This window comes from Miscanthus floridulus, chromosome 10 (assembly GCF_019320115.1).
Source record: "Miscanthus floridulus cultivar M001 chromosome 10, ASM1932011v1, whole genome shotgun sequence".
NCBI classification, from domain to species: domain Eukaryota; kingdom Viridiplantae; phylum Streptophyta; class Magnoliopsida; order Poales; family Poaceae; genus Miscanthus; species Miscanthus floridulus.
The window spans coordinates 38422511-38443627 of NC_089589.1; the positions used below are offsets into that span (position 1 = coordinate 38422511).

Genomic DNA, 21117 nt, shown 5'->3' on the forward strand with positions numbered 1-21117 from the left:
GAGCTCCACCCCCCTCCTAAAACCTCGTAAAGTTCTTCCTGGACCCCCACTACCCTCATTTATTGCCCCCTCTCCCCCTCTCTCTCTAAAGAAGAGTAAAAGTGTCTTTGTTTAACAACATTTATTGTTTTTAGTCAGTTTCAAGATGTGCAACCAAACACTCTTTTAGAAGGTTTTAGAAAGCTGCCTAAAACTTTTAGGAACTAAAGTTTTAGGAGCTCGGAACCAAACAGGACCATAGTATGAAGCAGTTACAGAGTCCGGTATGCACTGGAAAGTAAATGGAGCACCGTAAATTGGACAGATTCTTAGCATGATAGAGTATGGTTCTAACATTACACAGCTGGTTGTAGCATTACACAGATGGGGTTCATAGGTACAAGATCCTGATTTTACGTAACATGATAGTTAAAAGGTGGTGTAGCAACGTCTGGTGGTAGGTAATGTAATTATACAAGTTGATGGGAAGTGCGGTGGCAGCTACGGTAATTTACAAAGCTTAGTCTGTGAGGAACCGTTTGTTCAACAGGATAGTTTTGGCTGCGGTAGAACGCGCAAAATATAAGGAACAGTTATGAGATTGGAGTAGTTAATATAGGTAGACGACTTCGGAGATATGGATGTGCATCCTCCACGCGGCGCAAAATGACGATGTAGATACTGTGTGCAACAGGTTTGCGTTCTGTACAAAAGAAGTAGAGATGGTCAGGGCTTAGCAGTTTAATAGATGGCAGGTGGGGGTACTTTTTTAAAAAGAAACTGCAATATTTATGCACGCAACGTGTTAAATATGTATTGGGGTCAGAATGATGGCAACCAAAAATATAACTGTAAGGGCAGGTGAAATAATATTTTCGTAATAAAAGGTATAACCACAGAGTGTAGTTGTGGTGGCGTAGGTATGTATTGGCCTGATCAGACTGTAGCTATGTTGTTACTGAGTTTTGCGGTTGCAACTCCTTGTTTTCAGGCCTGGAACCTCCAACCTTTGGCCTGCATCATTTGGAACATATAGGGGGAGTGTGATATAGAGAGATTGAGGTTTATGAATATGTAGCCGGGCTGCGTGTGTGTACTTACTTTTTGGCTGGGTTCTCTAATGCTGAGGCAGGGTTTTCACTTGGACTGCTGCTATGGACTATGTCTGTGTCAGTTTTTTGGGCTCCTGTTTTGTTCTGCACCTGAGGCCTTGTTCACTTTGTAAATTTTTTTTGAACCCGATAAATAGTACCACTTTCGTCTTATTTGGCAAATATTGTCCAATCGTGGACCAACTAGGCTCAAAAGATTCATCTCGTGATTTCCAACTAAACTGTGTATTAGTTATTTTTTTACCTACATTTAATACTCCATGCAAGCGGCTAAAAATTGATGTGATGGAGAGAGAGTGAAAAAACTTGGAATTTGGATGGCATCTAAACAAGGCCTGAAAGAGCAAATTAGTGCGTACAGATCAGTTGAGTGGCTTAAATGTGTGTACGGAAACAACACAGAACCACCTGGGTGGCTATGAAAGTGTGAAATGTGTGGATATTAAAAAAAAACTGGGTGGCTCCTGTTTTGTTCTGCACCTCGATGCGGAACAATCAGAGTTAACAGTCAAGTAGACAGGTCCATAGCTGCTAACATTACACAGCCAAATATAGACTAAGAACAACTGAAGATACAGCAAATAGTTTGTGAACCAAACTCAAATTTTAACACCTGATAGAACTTAATGTAAGGAAATTGGAGATACACAACCAATTTTCTGAACCACACTGATTTTGCGACCCAAGCCCTGATGCTAACATGCAAGTATTTGACATGGACAAAAAACATTGATTAATATGCACTTTCATTTGATCCTCCTGGTATCAGTTGGGAAACAATGAATCATATGATCCTATGAACATGGAGCACATCCTCTGTCCTCCTAGATTATCTTTCTCAGAACCTAGTTAAGGCTGTTGGAACCCATGTACAAAATGATCTGCTACTAAAATTGTCTGCATGAGTACAAATTAACTGTAGATGGGAATCAGATATCATAGTGGAAGAAAACAATCTCAGTTCGATGGGGTGAACTTATGCTCACCAAAAGATGACTGAAACCGGAGAGCAATCAAATAGCCCTTAAATCTAAATTCAGTTGATGTGTTTCTCTGAAATCTAAAGAACAGAGCATCACGAAGAACAAATAATTTTTATTTTACTCACGAAGCTGCCATAAATAATTAGTGCTCCTAGAAACAACCTATTGCATGCATTTGTATTGGTTGAAGACCTTTTTTTTTTTCTTTTGTCTAAATTAGTAACAACCATAAGATGAATTGGAACTGAATGCAAAGAATACAAATTACAGTGTGTTTGTCAAATCGTATTGTGAACTCACATACTTGTTCTTCCAATTCGAAGGTGGACAGTAGCAATCCAAAACTGCAGCAGACATGGCACTGTCCTATCTGACAAAAGCAGCACCTTGCCCTAATAATGTAGACAAGGTCCGATCTTTCGAAAGGTATGATAGCGTCGATTGGTGGAGACTCGACGTTCACGATCTATCTGCCTGTTCGGCAGGCTATAACTGCCTGTATCTGTCTTGGTTATCAGTCAGCCAACAGTGTTTTCCTCTCACACTAAACCAGCCAGCAGTACTTTAGCCATGGGCTTATAAGCCAATCCAGCCGAAAACGAACAGGCTGTAGGCTTCGAACCAAGACTGATTCGGACCCTCGCAACCGTTACACCACTGCTCCGTTGGTTATCAACCACGCGAACGCGATTGACCTCGCCGAGAAGGCTTTCCTGCAAGCGAATCAAGAACACAAGCAAGAACGGGATGAACGCAATCTGAAATTACAAATAAATATGAGGCTTATGATAACAAGAAGGAGTTCAGGTCTTTATTCAAAAGGACTAATCGCCACAGGCGAACAATATCAAGAACCGGGGCCCTGGTTCACAGCAAGCGGTCTTAGCGGCACAGTTACAGCAAAACGACGTCTGTTTCACCAGAAAATCAAGAACTAAACAAAATCCAAACCCTAAGAAGAGCGACGGCTGCTAATTATAGAGCCCCGGACGTCACCCCCTGGATGCGCCCCTAATGGGCTCTAAGACAATACACGGCCCAACGGACCAAAAGACGGCATCGCAGCACCCTGATAGATTCTGGACGCTGACTTGTTTCGACGATTCCTGTTGATTCCGAAGGGCTTTTGACGTGAGACTACTTGCGTTGGCTTCCTTGTCTAATTAGCTTTCCATCCATATGTGGATCGTCGAAAATAGAGCTCGGACACGCCTGTGTGACTAGTTTTATGATAGACAACCCGAGATGGGTTCAAACTTGATTTAGACCTCAACCTTGGTGACTCGAACCAGATGAGCTTCGGGTCTCCGTCTCGGTTAGGACACCCTCGCTGATCTTCTCGTTCTCTATCTCCAAGCATGGTCGTATACATGGAGTATACATGGAGCTCATGTCCTTATCATTCTCCCTTTCTTGATAAAAAGCCGTCCTTGGCGTAGATTTTGCTAGAAGTCGATCCTGCACAACATGGGGACAAACGAGGTTTCTAAAATAATGGGAATGGATAATGTTGTGAGAAAGAATATGACCACATGTCTAGGTTTGTAGTGTGTCTTGTCCTACAGACATGTAGTCTGCTCGATTAAAATACACACGATCTTTGCCAATACTATCCTACAAAAGATTAGTACTAACAAGAAACATATGATTACTTTCTTTGGATTCCACTTGTGCTAGAAAAGCAAAACTAGAGGAATATGGCATAACAATAGTGTTGATTTTAATGTCCTCTAGTTGATCATTACTTTGCACAACAAAAGGAGAATTCAGATTTGTACAAATGTAAACTCGTTGTATCAAATATTGTCCTTGGTTGTTATATTTGCCAAAAATATGATATGTATGTCTAGAGAACCATGGCAAATCAGCATATGCATAAAGTTTTTCCTCTAAAGAACTAAGATTACACGAAACATCAAATTCGATGTAACCCAAAGTATTTAAAGAAGACAACAATTTCAGCTCATCAACTTCGCTAGCATTATGAATAACAAGTCTATTTTCAGCACAAGTGTTCGATTTCAGCACACATATAGCATGATCATTTTTCAATGATTGCATGGGTATAACATAAATACCATCATGCAAGTCATCTTCGTCACAAGGAACATCAAGCAAATCATCTTATGACAAAGGTAAATCAAGCGAATGCTCCACTAAAATCTGCTCTATCATAGCATGATTGGTGGAAAAATTCAGCACATCAATAGAACTCTCACCTTCTATGAGTTTAGCATCATAGGCATTACCTTTGCTCTCATGTTCAGCAGGAGTAATAGTTGATGGTTCTAAATTTTCACATGAGGTTGTGAGCATCTCATTTTCTATCACGTCATCCTCGTTCTTTTGTACATTGTCCTGCAAAAGGTTAGGCATAGCAGGAGGAATAACAAGAGATTGATCTAGTTGATGCACCTCATCATTTGAATTAATTACAAGAGATGGATTAACAAATTTTTCTCTCATATGATCTTTCATATTATTCCATGTGTGAGGTTTATCTAAAAAACTTAAAGACTCCCACCAAGTTGATATAGATTGTCTCAAAACACCAGTTGCATTTTTTTTATTTTCCTCCGTTCGCACATATAACTTTGTGCAAAAATATTATCTATTTTAGTTTCCCACTCAATGTACTCATCAGCACCAATACCATCATAAGTAGGCGGGGAAGAAAGAATAGATTGACCTACGGGAGGAGGTGTAGCCACAATAGTGTGTGGCTCATGCATCATTGATGTCTCATATCGGTACGTGTTGTGACCTATCATTGTTAGCATCAAACAAGAAAACACACAAGTATGTATTTTCCTATCAGCTACTGTAGGATGTGGTCAAGGAGTAAAATCACACACTCTCAAGCGTCTTACCACGGTCTTACAAGTGTTCTTACCAAAGCAACAGGTGGTGCAATCGATCGATGACTGTGATACCGTTGTAGCTTGAGTGTAACAGTTACAAGGCGAACCTGTACTTGGTTAGAAGAAAGTAGAGCTTGGACAGGCACAATATAGTAGCAAGAAATATCAATAATTTAATGCAGAAATTGCAAGATTGAAAAGTAGTCCCAAACTAGTCTATGTTGTTGTCCTAAACTCGTCCTGGACCTAGTTCAAGCAAACAATACAATACAACTCAACACAAGGACTCAAAAGGATGCAAGCACTTCTGAATTTTTTTTCACTTTCTTTTTCTTTCCTTCTTTATTGTTCTCTCTCTTTTTTAGGTGCAGCTTTTTTTCCTTCTTTTGGTTTTTGCACCTCTTTGCCTTTTTCTGCCTTTGATTGATTTTTTAACTAGATAAGTGCCGCAATACAACCTTCAAATATATCATGTGGTACAATGCAACTAGAGTTTAATTTCTCTCTGATATGATGCAAGACTCAAGTTCTAGGATATCAAAAAGCAACACGATATGTGCTTCCAAAAGTAGCTCTCCAAAGTCCAATGTACATGCTAAAGAAGAAACCAAATTGGACTTGATATCTATTAGATAAGGAATTATGCAAATCTAATATGTGTATACAGGACCAACTCAACACCAAACTGAGAGGAACAAATTCGAGAAGAACTAGACTCTGACTTGAATAAACCAACAAACACAACGACACACAAAAGACGACCATTCAATAAAGCAAACTGAAATTAAAAAATATTGCGATGGCACAAAGGAGTTGTAGGATAGGGAATATGTCGCAGTGTTTTTTTTTGCTTTTTGTGGACTCTAGGTAATGAAAAATAGATTTAATCTAAAGAGAAACACAGAGATATACCTAATGAGCAACTAGGGCTCTGATACCACTTGATGTAGACAAGGCCTGATCTTTCAAAAGGTATGATAGCGTCGATTGGTGGAGACTCGACGTTCACGGTCTAGGCTTTGAACCAAGACTGATTCGGACCCTCGCAACTGTTACACCACTGCTCCGTTGGTTATCAACCACACGAACGCGATTGACCTCGCCGAGAAGGCTTTCTTACAACCGAATCGAGAACACAAGCAAGAACGGGATGAACGCAATCTGAAATTACAAATAAATATGAGGATTATGATAATGAGAAGGAGTTCAGGTCTTTATTCAAAAGGACTAATCGCCACAGGCGAACAAGATCAAGAACCGGGGCCCTGGTTCACAGCAAGCGGCCTTGATGGCACAATTGCAGCAAAACGACGACTGTTTCACAAGGAAATCAAGAACAAAATAAAACACAAACCCTAAGGAGAGCGACGGCTGCTAATTATAGAGCCCCGGATGTCACCCCCTGGACACGCCCCCTAATGGGTTCTAAGACGATACACGGCCCAACAGACCAAAAGACGGTGTCGCAGCACCCTAGCAGATTCTGGACGCTGACTTATTGTAAGGAAAATGGACCCTTGGCCCATTTACTTTGGATTTTGGTGTTTGATGACTAACACAACCAAATTGGACTAATGAATTTGCAAGTATTTATTTTGTAGTTCAATAGGGTGCAAGACGTGACTTGGACGAAGGCGACGTGGTGATCTGATGATCAACATCTTAAGAAAGACCTTAGAAGCACAAGAGAAGACCCAAGATATCAAGCAAAGTCCAAGTACGAAGATTGGAACCAAACCGTACGTAAGATCGTGAAGAAACAAGCTCACTGAGGTGACCGGACGCTGGACAAGCGACCGGACGCTGGGCAGAGGACTCGGTAGACAGGCGACCGGACACTAAACCAGACGCTGGCGGCAACTGACCGGACGCAGGACAGCAGCGTCCGATCGAGTACAGTAAGGTTCCAGAGCGGCAAATCTATGACTAGACGCGTCCGGTGGCAGGCGACCGGACGCTGGCCAGCGTTCGATCAGTATATTGCTGGCTCAATGGTCGGGATGACCGGACGCGTCCGGTCAGGACGATTCAGCGTCCGGTCAGTAGTAGTTTCGCGGGAATTCGACCCCAACGGCTACTTTCTCAGTGGGGCTTATAAATACAACCCCAACCGGCCATTTGTGAAGTGTGGAGCTGAGGAAACATACCAAGGGTGTTGATACACTATTTTAGTGATCTCCACTTGCATAGTGCTTAGTGTTTCATCAGGTGATTAGCGTAGGTGCTTTGCGAAGTGCTAAGGTTGATTAGACCACCGCTTATGCGCTTGCTCTAGGTTTAGGCCTAGTGTTTAGTGAGGTTTACATACCTCTTACCACCCGGTGCTTGCGAGCACCATTGTTGTACATCGGAGGGGCTTGAAGTCTTGCGAGATCACACCAACCGCGTTTGTGGTGTGGCCGCCACCATGTATTGGAGGGAACAAAGCCCATGGAGTTTCGGCCGGAAGCTTGATAGTGAAGACGGCGGGGAGCATCCGGGAGAGGCTTGCCGGAAGGCACGTCGGAGACCCACTTACGCGTGGGGAAGGCCCGAGGCTATCCACGGAGTTATCCCACCAGGAGTTTGGCCCTTGCGAGGGGCTCCAACGAGGACTAGGGGGAAGCTTGCGCGCTTCTCGATACCTCGGTAAAAATACCGGAGTCATCGACGGGAGTTTGCATATCTCTACCTTGCTCTTTAGCTTCCGCATTTACATTGTTTACATTACTTGTTTTGCGGTAGAGATAGCAACTCACTAGCAAAACCGTAGTTGCACATTTAGATATTTCATCTATTGCATAGGTTTTGCTAGACTTAGAAAAAGAGGCCATAGTTTTGGAGTTAGATTTTTAAGTTGCCTAATTCACCCCCCCTCTTAGGCGTCACAGTCCCTTCAATTGGTATTAGAGCCGGTTGGCTCATTTTGGACCTTTGGCTTAACCGCCGTTGAGCCGATGCTATTTAGAGTGGTTGGGATGGATACCGCTAGACCTCCACACTTTGACGGCACTAACTTCCCATACTATAAAGCTAGAATGGCTTGCCACCTTGAGGCAGTTGATTTGGGTGTATGGAGAGTCACTCGTGACAGGATGAAACCCATCAAGAATCCCGAAAAACCCACAAAGAGATGAAAAAGAAATGCACTTCAATGCTAGAGCTAAAAATTATTTGTTTGAATCACTTAGTATGGAAGTTTTTAACCAAGTATTCACTTTAAATACAGCACATGAAATTTGGTTAAAACTCCAAGAGCTCCATGACGGCACAAGCAATATCCATGAGCAAAAACATTGTCTAGCAAAGCAAAACTATGATTCCTTTACTATGAATGATGATGAGCTTGTTCGTGATATGTATTCTCGTTTGAATCTAATTATCAATGAGCTCCATTCTATATGATTATTAAAGCTAGATGATGCGGACATCGTGAGGAAGATCATCTCCGTGCTACCACAAAAGAAATATGCAAGCATCATCACCATCCTTCACAACATGGAGGACTTGAGCAACATGACCCCAGGCATAGCCATTGGCAAGTTAGTGGTATTTGAAATGTCACATAAGATGGGTCAAGAAGAAGCTTCTTCATCAAGCAAAGGCAAAGCTCTCGCTTGTAGCGAGAAAAAGAAGATGAAGGGCAAGCAAGTTGAGACAAGCTCAAGCTCAAGCTCCTCAAGTGAAGATGAAGAAGAAGATGAAGACGATGATGATGATGATGAAGATTCAAGTGATGATCAATCTTCCTCCTCCACCTCCGATCTTAATGAAGAATCAATCAAAGTGATCAACAAAGTGGAGAAGATGATCCAAAGGCTCAATGTCAAGGGTGTGCCCATCCAAATTCAAGATTTCATTTTCACAAATCAAAGAAATGAGCAAAGAAAGAGAGGATGCCATGGATGTGGCGAGTTGGGGCACTTTGTGGAAGTTTGTCCAAACAAGCCCACACCCAAGACAAAGAAGAAGGCATGCAAGAACCAAGCCCTCACATCAATAAGATCATGTGATGATTCTTCAAGTGAAGAAGAACCCCATCACAAGAGGTGAGGCCGCAAGCACTCATCATCAAGCTCTTCTCGTGTGTGCCTTATGGCATGAGGTAACGAAAGCTCTTCCTCTAGTGAGAGTGATAGTGATGATGATATGCCTTCTTATCATGAACTTGTGCAAGAAAATCTTAATTATGCTAAAGCTTACACTAGTCAACAAAAGAAGCTCAAAAGTTTAAAAGAAAAGCTAGATAGTTCACGAAAAGCATACAAAACCTTGCTTGAACAATATAAGAACTTTGCTAATCTCAATATTGAACTATCTACTAAAATTGAGAAACTTGAGACTAGTGCAACAACAAATGCATGCACAATCAATGATGAGCAACTCTTAAAGAAAAATGAAAAATTAAAAGAAAAGTTAGCTAGCTCACAAGAAGCATATAATAGTTTGCTTGCTAAAATGGAAACCATGTGCAAACATTGTGATGAGCTAACTAATAAAGTTGCTAATCTTGAAGCCGTTAGCACAACCCCACCAAGGCATCTAAAAAGAAAAGTTCTATCATTAACTTGTCTAAAAAGGATGCCTCTACTTCTTGTAATGACTTATGTTTAGACTCACCTTTGTGCAACCAAGTTTGTATTGAGAAAGTTGTTGTAGATACATGCACACAAGAGGTTGCAAAGGAGAATGAGCAACTCAAGCAAGAAGTAGCTCGCCTCACCAAGGACTTGACTCAAGTGAAAGGCAAGGCGAAGCAAACCCAACTTCATCAAGATAACACCGTCAAGGGAGTGAAGAAGCTTGATGAAGGACAAACCATGGTTTGTTACGTGTGCCACAAGGAAGGTCACAAGTCCTATGAGTGCAAGGTGAAGAATGGGGGAGGAGCAAAGAAGATGGAGAAAAAGCAAACAAGCAAGCTCTCCAATACCTACACCAACAAGGTGGACAAGAAGGCCTCCATACCTTATCTCTTGAAGAAGAAGAAAAATGATAAGGTGGTGGCCATCAAGGTGAACAAGCAAGCCAACTATGGGGTCAGACGCTTTTGGGTGCCAAAGGAAATCATTTCAAACATGAAGAGCACCAAGAAGGTTTGGATCCCGAAAGGGAAGTGAGAAGTCTGTCGGACTTTGGGGAATTTGGAGACTTGGCAAAGTATGGGTGCATTTCATGGGGTGCATCATGATGGACAAAATCATTGCCAAGTAGGTTAGTGAATACTATGGACCCAAATTCCCCTTCCCATGTTAGGTAACTGGATGTCATTACTTTCAATTAGTATTCATTTCAATTGGTATTGTTTTTCAATTGATATACTTATTAAAGCATCTAGTTATCTTTCATGCCTATGTTTGCATTTACATGCTTAAATCTTTTGTCATGCATTCAATAGGTATATCATATGGTAGGCTTGCTCGGTTTCATTATCAACCCTTGGAGCAAACCTACATGGTTTAAAATTGTTTAGGAGCACGGCACATAGCTTGTTTTACAATTATTTATCTAATATGTGCCAAAGTCCAAATTGTAGATAATCTCTCCCAAATATCATCTTTCAAGTGGTATTTTGATACTTAAATCAATGTGCACAAATTTTACAAGTATTCAACACTTGTATGCACAAATTTAGGGGGAGCTTAATCTACAAGTTGGATGCTTTGAGACTAACACCTTTTCAAGCTTATCTTGTGTATAGTAGTCTCATTGCAAGGAAAATGGAGTCCCCGGAGGAAAGCATTATACTTCAATTGGTAGAAATTAAATTAATTTTCACATATGGTATTTCTAAACCGATATCACCATGTTGATCTCTCTTTGATATTTATTTGCTTTCTCCATGCATTATATAGATTAACCTCTCTTGTGCAATAAATTGCTAATTATGCATATGCTTTGCTTTTTATCATATGTATGCATAATTTTAGGGGGAGCTTAGTCTATATAATGTGATAGTCAAGTTTTGTGACCTATTCCATGCTAATCAAATCCTTCATTTGGTTCACAAAGTTTGACCCTCCCTTGTGCTACTAATGTATTCCTTTTTGGGTGTTTGATGCCAAAGGGGGAGAATTTGAAGGACCAAAGACTAGCATTTAGTTACAAGTAGTAATGGTCTGAAAAAGGGAGGAAAGTGAATTATGGATTAGTCTAAGTAATGGGAGATTTTTTTTAGAAAGCTAGGCTTTAATCCATAATATCACATGGGAACATTTGCAAGGGCAAGACAAGCTTTTAAGTAAAGTTTTTATTGGTATCTGTCAATTAGTATCATATAACCTTGCCCTTTGCATTGCATCCTAGCAAGTAGGTAATTTTTAATCTTCAAATTCTTATCATTTGCTTGCTTTGGTCGTGTTGTCATCAATCACCAAAAAGGGGGAGATTGTAAGGAAAATGGACCCTTGGCCCATTTACTTTGGATTTTGGTGTTTGATGACCAACACAACCAAATTGGACTAATGAATTTGCAAGTGTTTATTTTGTAGTTCAATAGGGTGCAAGACGTGACTTGGACGAAGGCGACGTGGTGATCCGATGATCAACATCTTAAGAAAGACCTTAGAAGCACAAGAGAAGACCTAAGATATCAAGCAAAGTCCAAGCACGAAGATTGGAACCAAGCCGTACGCAAGATCGCGAAGAAACGAGCTCACTGAGGTGACCGGACGCTGGACAAGCGACCGGACGCTGGGCAGATGACTCGGTAGATAGGCGACTGGACACTAGATCGGACGCTGGCGGCAACCGACCGGACGTAGGACAGCAGCGTCCGATCGAGTACAGTAAGGTTCTAGAGCGGCAAATCTACGACCGGACACGTCCGGTGGCAGGCGATCGGACGCTAGCCAGCGTCCGATCAGTATATTGGCGGCTCAATGGTCGGGACGACCGGACGTGTCTGGTCAGGACGATTCAGCGTCCGGTCAGTAGCAGTTTCGTGGGAATTCGACCCCAACGGCTACTTTCTCAGTGGGGCTTATAAATACAACCCCCAACTGACCATTTGTGAAGTGTGGAGCTGAGAAAACATACCAAGAGTGTTGATACACCATTTTAGTGATCTCTACTTGCATAGTGCTTAGTGTTTCATCAGGTGATTAGCGTAGGTGCTTTGCGAAGTGCTTAGGTTGATTAGACCACCGCTTATGCGCTTGCTCTAGGTTTAGGCCTAGTGTTTAGTGAGGTTTACATACCTCTTACCACCCGGTGCTGCGAGCACCATTGTTGTACATCGGAGGGGCTTGAAGTCTTGTGAGATCACACCAACCGCGTTTGTGGTGTGGCCGCCACCGTGTATTGGAGGGAACAAGGCCCGCGGTGTTTCAGCCGGAAGCTTGATAGTGAAGATGGTGAGGAGCATCCGGGAGAGGCTTGCCAGAAGACACGTCGGAGACCCACTTGCGCGTGGGGAAGGCTCGAGGCTATCCACGGAGTTACCCGACCGGGAGCTTGGCCCTTGCGAGGGATTCCTTACGAGGGGCTCCAACGAGGACTAGGGGGAAGCTTGCGCGCTTCTCGATACCTCGGTAAAAATACCGGAGTCGTCGATGGGAGTTTGCATATCTCTACCTTGCTCTTTAGCTTCCGCATTTACACTGTTTACATTACTTGTTTCGCGGTAGAGATAGCAACTCACTAGCAAAACCGTAGTTGCACATTTAGATATTTCATCTATTGAATAGGTTTTGCTAGACTAATTCACTTGTTTCGACGATTACTGTTGATTCCGAAGGGCTTTTGATGTGAGACCACTTGCGTTGGCTTTCTTATCTAATTAGCTTTCCATCCTTATGTGGATCGTCGAAAACGGAGCCCGGACACGTCCATGTGACCAGTTTTATGACAGACTGATCCTAGAATCCGAGATGTGCTCGAACTTGATTTGGGCCTCCACCTTGGTGACTCGAACCGGATAAGCTTCGGGTCTCCTTCTCGGTTAGGACACCCTCGCTGATCTCCTCGTCCTCTATCTCCAATCATGGTCGTATGTATGGAGCTCATGTCCTTATCACCTATGTGGTGACCCGTACAATTTGACCACACATGGCCTACTCCTATATACATATATAAGAAGAATACACTGATAGTTAGTCTACATATATCGACAAAGGGAAAGTACACAAGAAAATTGACATGTACCTTTGCATCGGCCAAAACAAGATCTATATGTGCTCTCGGACTATCATCAAGTGGGTGGTATTCCCATATCCCATATCAAGACACGGAGACAAACTGGAGTTTGCTTTGCTTGCTGATGTAGCATTGGAAGGAGATCAAGTGACATCTTGAAAATCTGCAGAGGAATAATTTGGTAATTGGCATAGAACAGGTAACCAGGCAGGCATGAGTTAATGGTAGTAAGAAGAATGTAATGGCAACAATAAATAAATCTACTCTCGCACAGTGTGCACATGAATATGAAAATATGGCAGATTTAACCAAGAATGGAGATCGCTTAGAAATGCGAAAGAAAGAAAGGCAAATAAACATAGTCTGCATATTCATATGCAGTTAAAATTATATAATCAACAGGGACATCCGAACTGCTACAGTAGAATATGGTTAAGAACATTGTGATGGCCATAAACTAATCAAAGAAAGAATTATTAAATATTCAATTTTCTATCATTATCGTTGTCCCTGTGGACAGATAGGCAATTCCCCTAGAACATGGAAGCAAAGAGATGAAAAAACCCCAAAAAACATTGTGAATGACCTATAAACATGACTGCCCGTCAAATTAGGACAAAGATAAGGTGCAATCAAACTGTATAAAAAAAGGCGTACCCAGTGCAGAGAGCTCTCGTTCTGTGCGGGGTCTGGGGAAGGGTGTTAGTGGCAAGCCTTACCCTCGCCTGTGCAATGCGAGGAGACCGCGACTCGAACCTGGGACCTTCAGGTCACAGGTGGTAAGACTCTACCGCTTGCACCAGGCCCGCCCTTCAATCAAACTGTATAAAACAGATTTCAATTTTCTGAGGAGCATGAATTCTCTATCTCTGTTCCAGTAATCAAATTTTATGACGAGCACAAACATGTTTACAAAATGGCTAAACTTTCTGCGATGATGAAGCATCTTAGAAACTAAGATTTACTATAAAATTGAAAGCCTGATAAACAGCAGTTTCTGCGGAATTACAAATTAAATCAAATTAGAAATGGTAGCACATACTCACCCAAGCATCGTCAAATTTTTTACTCCCTGCAAGAACCAAAAAAATGCTTACATTAGTAAACACATCCTTAGCAAAAACTGATTTTGGTAGCGGTTAAAAATTTGCATTAGCTTCAGTTAGAAATTCACAAACACTCGATAGAACAATATAGGATGCCATATAAGCATAAGACCATTTCATACAAGAGGCATCTATTCTCATTTTGAACATGGTCACATAGCAGCCATGTGCAACCAGATACATCAAAATTTCAATTCAATGCTAATTATTCGCAAATTCTTCGTGCAAGCTTTTCTCTCCATGTATAGCTCTTTTAACAGAGTAATGATTGTTTCAAAATCGATTTGACATGATGCCTGTAGGATGAACTTACGGTTCCCAACCAAACATCTTACTGACGCATATATATGGCCTTGGCTGTGCTTGCGGCTTTAGCTCCATCTCCAGATCTGGGTTTACCTGCAATTGAAGTCGCAAACATAGAAAGGGTAGAGTAAATAAGCATGAATATACAAACCCTAGAGTATGAGCAAACGAAATCTGAGGGTAAGTGGAGCCACATAGAAAAGAGAGGTTGAGGAAAGCTAGGGTTTGGGTGCTCGGCTTCACACAACAGGTAGAGAAGAGAAGGGGTGAGCGTACCTGGTGGGTGTCGATGGCGCCGCAGCGGGGGGAGCCCGTGGGGACGACAGACGCTGCCGCCACGGGGGGCAGTGCCCACCTGACACGGCCGCCGAGCTGGAACCACCAGGCATGGCCGGCGAGGAAGAACAGCTAGGGCTTCGCCGAGCACACGCGGAGCAAGCGGGAGAGGCAGCAACGAGGGGAAGCCGCGCCGGCCTCCACCGCCGGGGCCTGGTCGCGCTGCTCTGTTGCCGGGGATGCCCACCGTGGGGGCGCCGCATCCCAAGGGCGCCGTCACCGCCGCTTGCGTCGGGGGAGAGAGAGGGACCCGCGGCTCGCGTCAGGAGAGAGCGACGGGGTGAGAGAGAGAGGGGAAGCTGGGAGAAGAATCTAGAAGGAGAAGCGGAAGCTGAGTATATATTTGTTTCTCTGTATTCGGACGAGAAGCTGGAGAAGCTGAGGAGAAGCAGAGGAGAAGGCGGAAAAAGTGAGAAGTGGGACGAGGAGACACTTCGGGCGAAATCCGCTTCAACAAATCTGGGACGTCCAATGGAAGATCTAACGGACGAGAGAATTTGGAGCAACGTGGACCATGCTTCTCCTACTGGAAGCAGCCGACTTATTTATGGGAGAATCAGAGCTGCACATTTACATTTAGGGACTCCTTGAACCTGACAGCAACAGCGGAGGAAATAGAGGTCTAGAGTTGCGGACAACCTCCATGAGAAAGTTAGAGCCATCCGACAGACGCTGCCACACTTCACATGGCGCCCATGCCGCCCAGTTTCCAGCACCTACGCGTCTTTCCGTGTCTTGATCTGCGCCCCGCTCCTTTTTATGCACCTGCCACTCACGCCCCCTCCGTTCCCATGCGCATGCACACGGACCCAGCAGCTATAGTAGATGAGTGCGACAGATATGTCTCACTGCAACATGTGAAGCACTGGATCTACTATTGCAACATCTAAATAAAATACTTGCAACATACGTTCGAAACAGTTGAAACTCCTGTAACATACATATGAAACACTTGTAAAATACCAGAAAAGAAATAAAACCACGTGTGTAGCCATTGCAAACATCCAGATGAAAACACTTGCAAACATAATAATGAAAACATTTGAAACACTTGCGTGTGTGTGTGTGTGTTGTGTGTGTGTGTGTGTGTGTGTGTGTGTGTGTGTGTGTATATATATATATGCAACATCTAGATCTACATTTGCAACATTCAGATGAAACACTTGCAACATACGCCTAAAACAGATGAAACATTAGGAACCTACACTTGAAACATACGGGTATAGCTATTGCAACATGTACAACATCCCGATCTACTTTTGCAACATCGATGTGAAAACACTTACAACACACCTCTGAAACATTTGAAACACTTAAAACATACGCTTGCAACATGCGCTTTCAACGCAATATCACCTTTCTGCTTGGACGAATGGAGGCTCATCGTTGCGGAGGTCGACGCAGGCGCGGAGGTCGGCGGTGGCGCATGGAGCTCACCCTAGCGGAGGCAACGTTGCTGGTGCCCCAGCAAAGGCACTGTGTTGGGCGAGCACCTCGCGAGGCCACGAGAGTAGCGCTGGACGAGCACCTGCGCGAGGAGCAATTGGCGAGCTGAAAGGTCCTTATTTGGTTTTGGTAATTGAGTGACAACCCTAGGTGGACTAATTGTTTTTATGTGAGATACACAGGTGATTAGTCCACAGGTACATGTGTGTGAGCAACATATGTCATGAAGGTGGAAAAGGCTCGGACATGTTGCAAAGCTCACACATATGATGATGAAGGAGCTCATTGCACATGAGACATGACATTGAGTCATGTGATCAAGGTGGAGAAGATCAAGACATGACTTGGCTTGATGGACCGGTTGCAAGCATGAAGGACAAGTTGGAGGATTTGGAGCATTAGACCGCGTGGCGGTGAAGCTTGAGCAAGACTTGGCGCCGATGAACGAAGGCAACGATGAAAAGCAAGTGAAGTCAAGATTGATGAACCAATATGATCATGTGATGATATGAAGTGGATCATATCTTTATTGATCGTGCTGGTGCATGTGTTGCATCGACATTGGAGGAGATGGAATAAAATGCGCAAGGCAAATGTATAATGTAGGGCATTTTATTTCACCGGTCATAGGTGTGTAGAGAAGTTGATGATCGGGTTTAGGATAGCTGGCCATACTATCAAGAGGGGCAAACTTGTTTGTATATCGGTCATCTAGTGCCACTCGAGTGATCTAACTTTGCATCGTTGCTAGGATCAAGTGGCGTGGCGAGTTGAGTGGCTAATCCTTTGGAAAATGTTTGTGAAAAGCTAACACACATACACATGGTGGTGTACACTTGGTGATGTTGGCACATTTGCAAAGGAGAAGAAATTGGTGAAGAAAAGGAGTTAGTCGCGCTGGTCACAGAGTGACCGGACGCATCTGGTGTGGCTACCGGACGTGTCCGGTATTCTATCTAGACTTCGAGTTGTCAGACGGAAGTGACCGGACACGTCCGGTATGGTGACCGGACGCGTCCGATATTTGGACCTAAAGTGAGCGACTAAGTGTTAGCGACCAGACGCATCCGGTCGCCACACCGGACGCGTCTGGTGTGAATCAGCGAAGTCGATGTTCAGTGAAACAGTTGATCGGATGCTGGGAGCGTCCGGTCCAGAGTGATCGGACGCATCCGGTCAGGCCTAGGTGCTTACTAGACTCAATCAGACGCTGAGGCTTAGCGTCTAGACATTTTCTAACAGCGCGTCCGGTCGGCCCTAGGAGCTTACTGGACTCGACCACACGCTGTGGCTCAACGTCCGGTCATTTCGAACAGCGCATCCGATCAGACATGTCAGAGAGCCATTGGAGGCAATGGCTAGTTTGAAGTTAGACACGTGGTGGTCAGGTAGCGACTGGACGCATCTAGTATACACGTCCGGTGTGTTCGGTGCAAACGACCTACACGTCTGGTCGTCCCGAAATGTGCCCAGTGAAGGGGTAACAGCTAGTTTAGCCCATGGGGCTATAAATAGAAGGTGGTCTCAGCCATGGCTAGAGCTGAGCACCTTGGGGGACTTTGTGTCCATGCTTGAGAGTGCTTAGGAGCCCTCCATCTCACATATGCTTGATAGTGATCATCTGATTGTGTGAGAGAGCGATTCTAGTGCGATTGCATCGTGAGTTTGCATCGAGTGGCACTAGGTGGTCATGTTGCAAGCCAGTGGTGCTTGTTACTCTTGGAGGTTGCCACCTCCTAGATGGCTTGGAGGTGGTCTCTGTGGAAGCCCGCAAGAAGCTTGTGCAGTGCTCCGAAGAAGAGCTTTGTGAGGGGCATTGTGTTCGCCCCGCGGGAGCCACAAAGAGCAACTCTAGTAAAGCGTGTCATTGAGCTACCCTCATCTTGTGTTGGTTGTGCGGCACCCTATTGAGGGTTTGGTGGGTGATGCCAATCAGCGCGTGAACCTCCAAGTGAGCGGTAGACACAACGGGGACTAGCGTGTTGGCAAGCACGTGAACCTCGGGAGAAAAATCACCGTGTCAACTTCGTTCTTCCCATTGGTTTGCATCCTCGTTATACAAGCTTGTAATTACTTTCATATACATTGTGCTTGTGTAGTTGCTCTTGTAATTAGTTTGCTTGTATAGCTCACGAGTTACCTTCTTACTTGTGTAGCATAGAAGCAGCTCCCTTACGTGACTAATTTGGTTTGTATAACCTTGTTAGTCACATTGCTTAGTTTGTGTAGCTAAGTATTTGCGCTCTCTAATTTGGCATTGGTTGCCTTGTTATTGAGCATTGCTAGTGAGCTTAGTTGGCTTTGTGCTTTTGCTTATTAGCATGTGTAGGAGCTCCCTTGTTGCTTGAAGTACTAGTGGCATAGGTTTGTGTGACTTTGCTTCTAGAATTAGTTAGGTGAGCTCTAGCTAGCCCGACACCTTTGTTGCTTAATTAGTATCTTTGGAAGGTGCTAGAGAACATAGATAGAGGGGTGTAGTCTTGGCTAGACCGATAGTTTTAATTCTGCACTTGTTTCGTTTAGCCGACGTAATTAATTTTAGAAAGGACTATTCACCACCCCTCTAGTCTATCATCTCAACCTCACAACTGTTAAGATATGCATTATAGAAATCCTCCTGTAGTATTGTGTAGAAGTGCTCTGACGCACGCTCATCCTGCCTCGGTGGAAACCAGTCCTCAACCTGCATAAAGTGGAGCTATTGCACCTGTCTAGCTATGGCTGCCCTCAGGTCAAGGTGAACCATAGGAGGAGGACCCTGTGGTCTAGGAGGTGGACGAGAGCCCCTCTTTTGTGTCTCAGGCCTCGATGACACCTGAGTATGTGTACGACTAGAGCGTCGAAGTGGTGGTTGTGTTGCCTGCTCTATCTCCTTAGTCTGCTCTACCTGCTGAGTACCCTCTGTCTGCTCCACTGGCTATGTCTGTTGCTCTATCTCCCCTTGAAGCTGACTCTCCTCTAAAGAGACATGCCATCCTCCTAGCATGATAGTCCTAGGTGGACTATCATGAAGAGTCTCAATCCTCTCGATGGCGGCCCTCTGTGCTAGTGACAACTGATCAGCAATGCGAACACCACCTCTAGATCCACCTCTCTTCGGTCATTCTGTGGCGGCTGCCACTGCTGCTGCTCTCTCTATCTCAGCATCTGCAAACTTATGCTTCTTTGTTGTAATCTTCTTTGCCTTCCCTTTTTCCTAGGCAGTCAGGCAAGGCGGAGGCCTCAGATCGTCATCACCGGGACCACCTTCGGCATTCTTGCAACATGCCATTGCTGTAGCTAAAGAGAATTACTGCCACTAACAATGCCAACTAACACTCACGTGGCTTGGCCTCAATCCATACTCGTAGGCTTGGCCATGAGTTCACTAACAACTGCCAAAACAACCTCAAGAGCACCGACTCGCTGCATGATAGAATAGATAGGATATATAAATAATCACAATATTCATCTAGAGGTTCGAAACCCTAAGAAGCAAGCAGTAGATAAGAAATTGAAGACAATGGCTTGCTACCTGATGAAACCTGATGATCCGGTGACAAATCAGTAGAGGAAAGAACCACAGGGCACCACTGGAATCGGCAATGTACGGCTAGGGTTAGGGTTCCAACGTGAAGTGATGCGACGGCCAAGGAAACGCGATGGTAGTGCAATGCAGGCGCGCGAGGCAGTGGATGGTGATGATGTACGGCATGGAGCGCGACGGCAGGGGCCACGGCGGTGCGGTCAGGTGACGTGGCTATGCTGGCATTGACGTGGCGGTGCGACAGCTGAGATAGGCACGGGCATGGCAGCGCGAAGCAAGCGTGGAGCAGGCGTGGCTAGGGCAGATCGTGATGCTAGTGCGGCGGTGTTATCACTCGGTGCTTGCGAGCACCATTGTTGTACATCGGAGGGGCTTGTAGTCTTGCGAGATCACACAAACCGCGTTTGTGGTGTGGCCGCCACCGTGTACCGGAGGGAACAAGGCGCACGGCATTTTGGTCGGAAGCTTGATAGTGAAGACGGCGGGGAGCATCCGAGAGAGGCTTGCCAGAAGGCACATCGGAGACCCACTTGCGTGTGGGGAAGGCCCGAGGCTATCCACGGAGTTACCCGACCGGGAGCTTGGCCCTTGCGAGGGATTCCTTACGAGGGGCTCCAACGAGGACTAGGGGAAGCTTACGCGCTTCTCGATACCTCAGTAAAAATACCAGAGTCATCGATAGAAGTTTGCATATCTCTACCTTGCTCTTTAGCTTCCGCATTTACATTGATCGCATTACTCCTTTTGCGGTAGAGATAGCAACACACTAGCAAAACCGTAGTTGCACATTTAGATAGTTTATCTTTTGCTTAGGTTTTGCTAAGATTAGAAAAAGAGGCCATAGTTTAGAGTTAGATTTTTAAGTTGCCTAATTCACCCCCCTCTTAGGCGTCATGGTCCCCTTCAATTGGTATCAGAGCCGGTTGGCTCAATTGGACCTTTGGCTTAACCGCCGTTGAGCCGATGCTATTTAGAGTGGTTGGGATGGATACCTCTAGGCCTCCGCACTTTGACGGCACTAACTTCCCCTATTATAGAGCTAGAATGGCTTGCTACCTTGAGGCAGTTGATTTTGGAGTTTGGAGAGTCACTCATGATGGGATGAAACCCATTAAGAATCCCGATAAACCCACAAAGAGTGATGAAAAGGAAATTCATTTCAATGCTAGAGCTAAGAATTGTTTGTTTGAATCTTTTAGCATGGATGTATTTAACCAAGTCTTCACTTTAAACACAGCACATGAAATATGGTTAAAACTCCTAGAGCTCCATGACGGCACATCTAATGTCCGTGAGCAAAAGCATTGTCTAGCTAAGCAAAATTATGATTCATTTACAATGAATGAT

General features: G+C 44.2%; 1 long non-coding RNA gene across 2 annotated transcripts; it reads right to left on the reverse strand.

The window, feature by feature from the left end:
• Positions 1-428: 428 nt before the first annotated feature.
• LOC136484783 (uncharacterized) lies at positions 429-13209 on the reverse strand. Of its 2 annotated transcripts, none has more exons than XR_010766209.1 (5): positions 13060-13209; positions 12933-12974; positions 2379-2466; positions 1081-1181; positions 429-993 (listed from the first exon to the last, which is right to left on the reverse strand). It is a non-coding gene; the product is annotated as an uncharacterized lncRNA (long non-coding RNA). The 2 variants fall into 2 exon arrangements; XR_010766210.1 differs by having other exon boundaries at positions 2375-2466.
• Positions 13210-21117: the final 7908 nt, after the last annotated feature.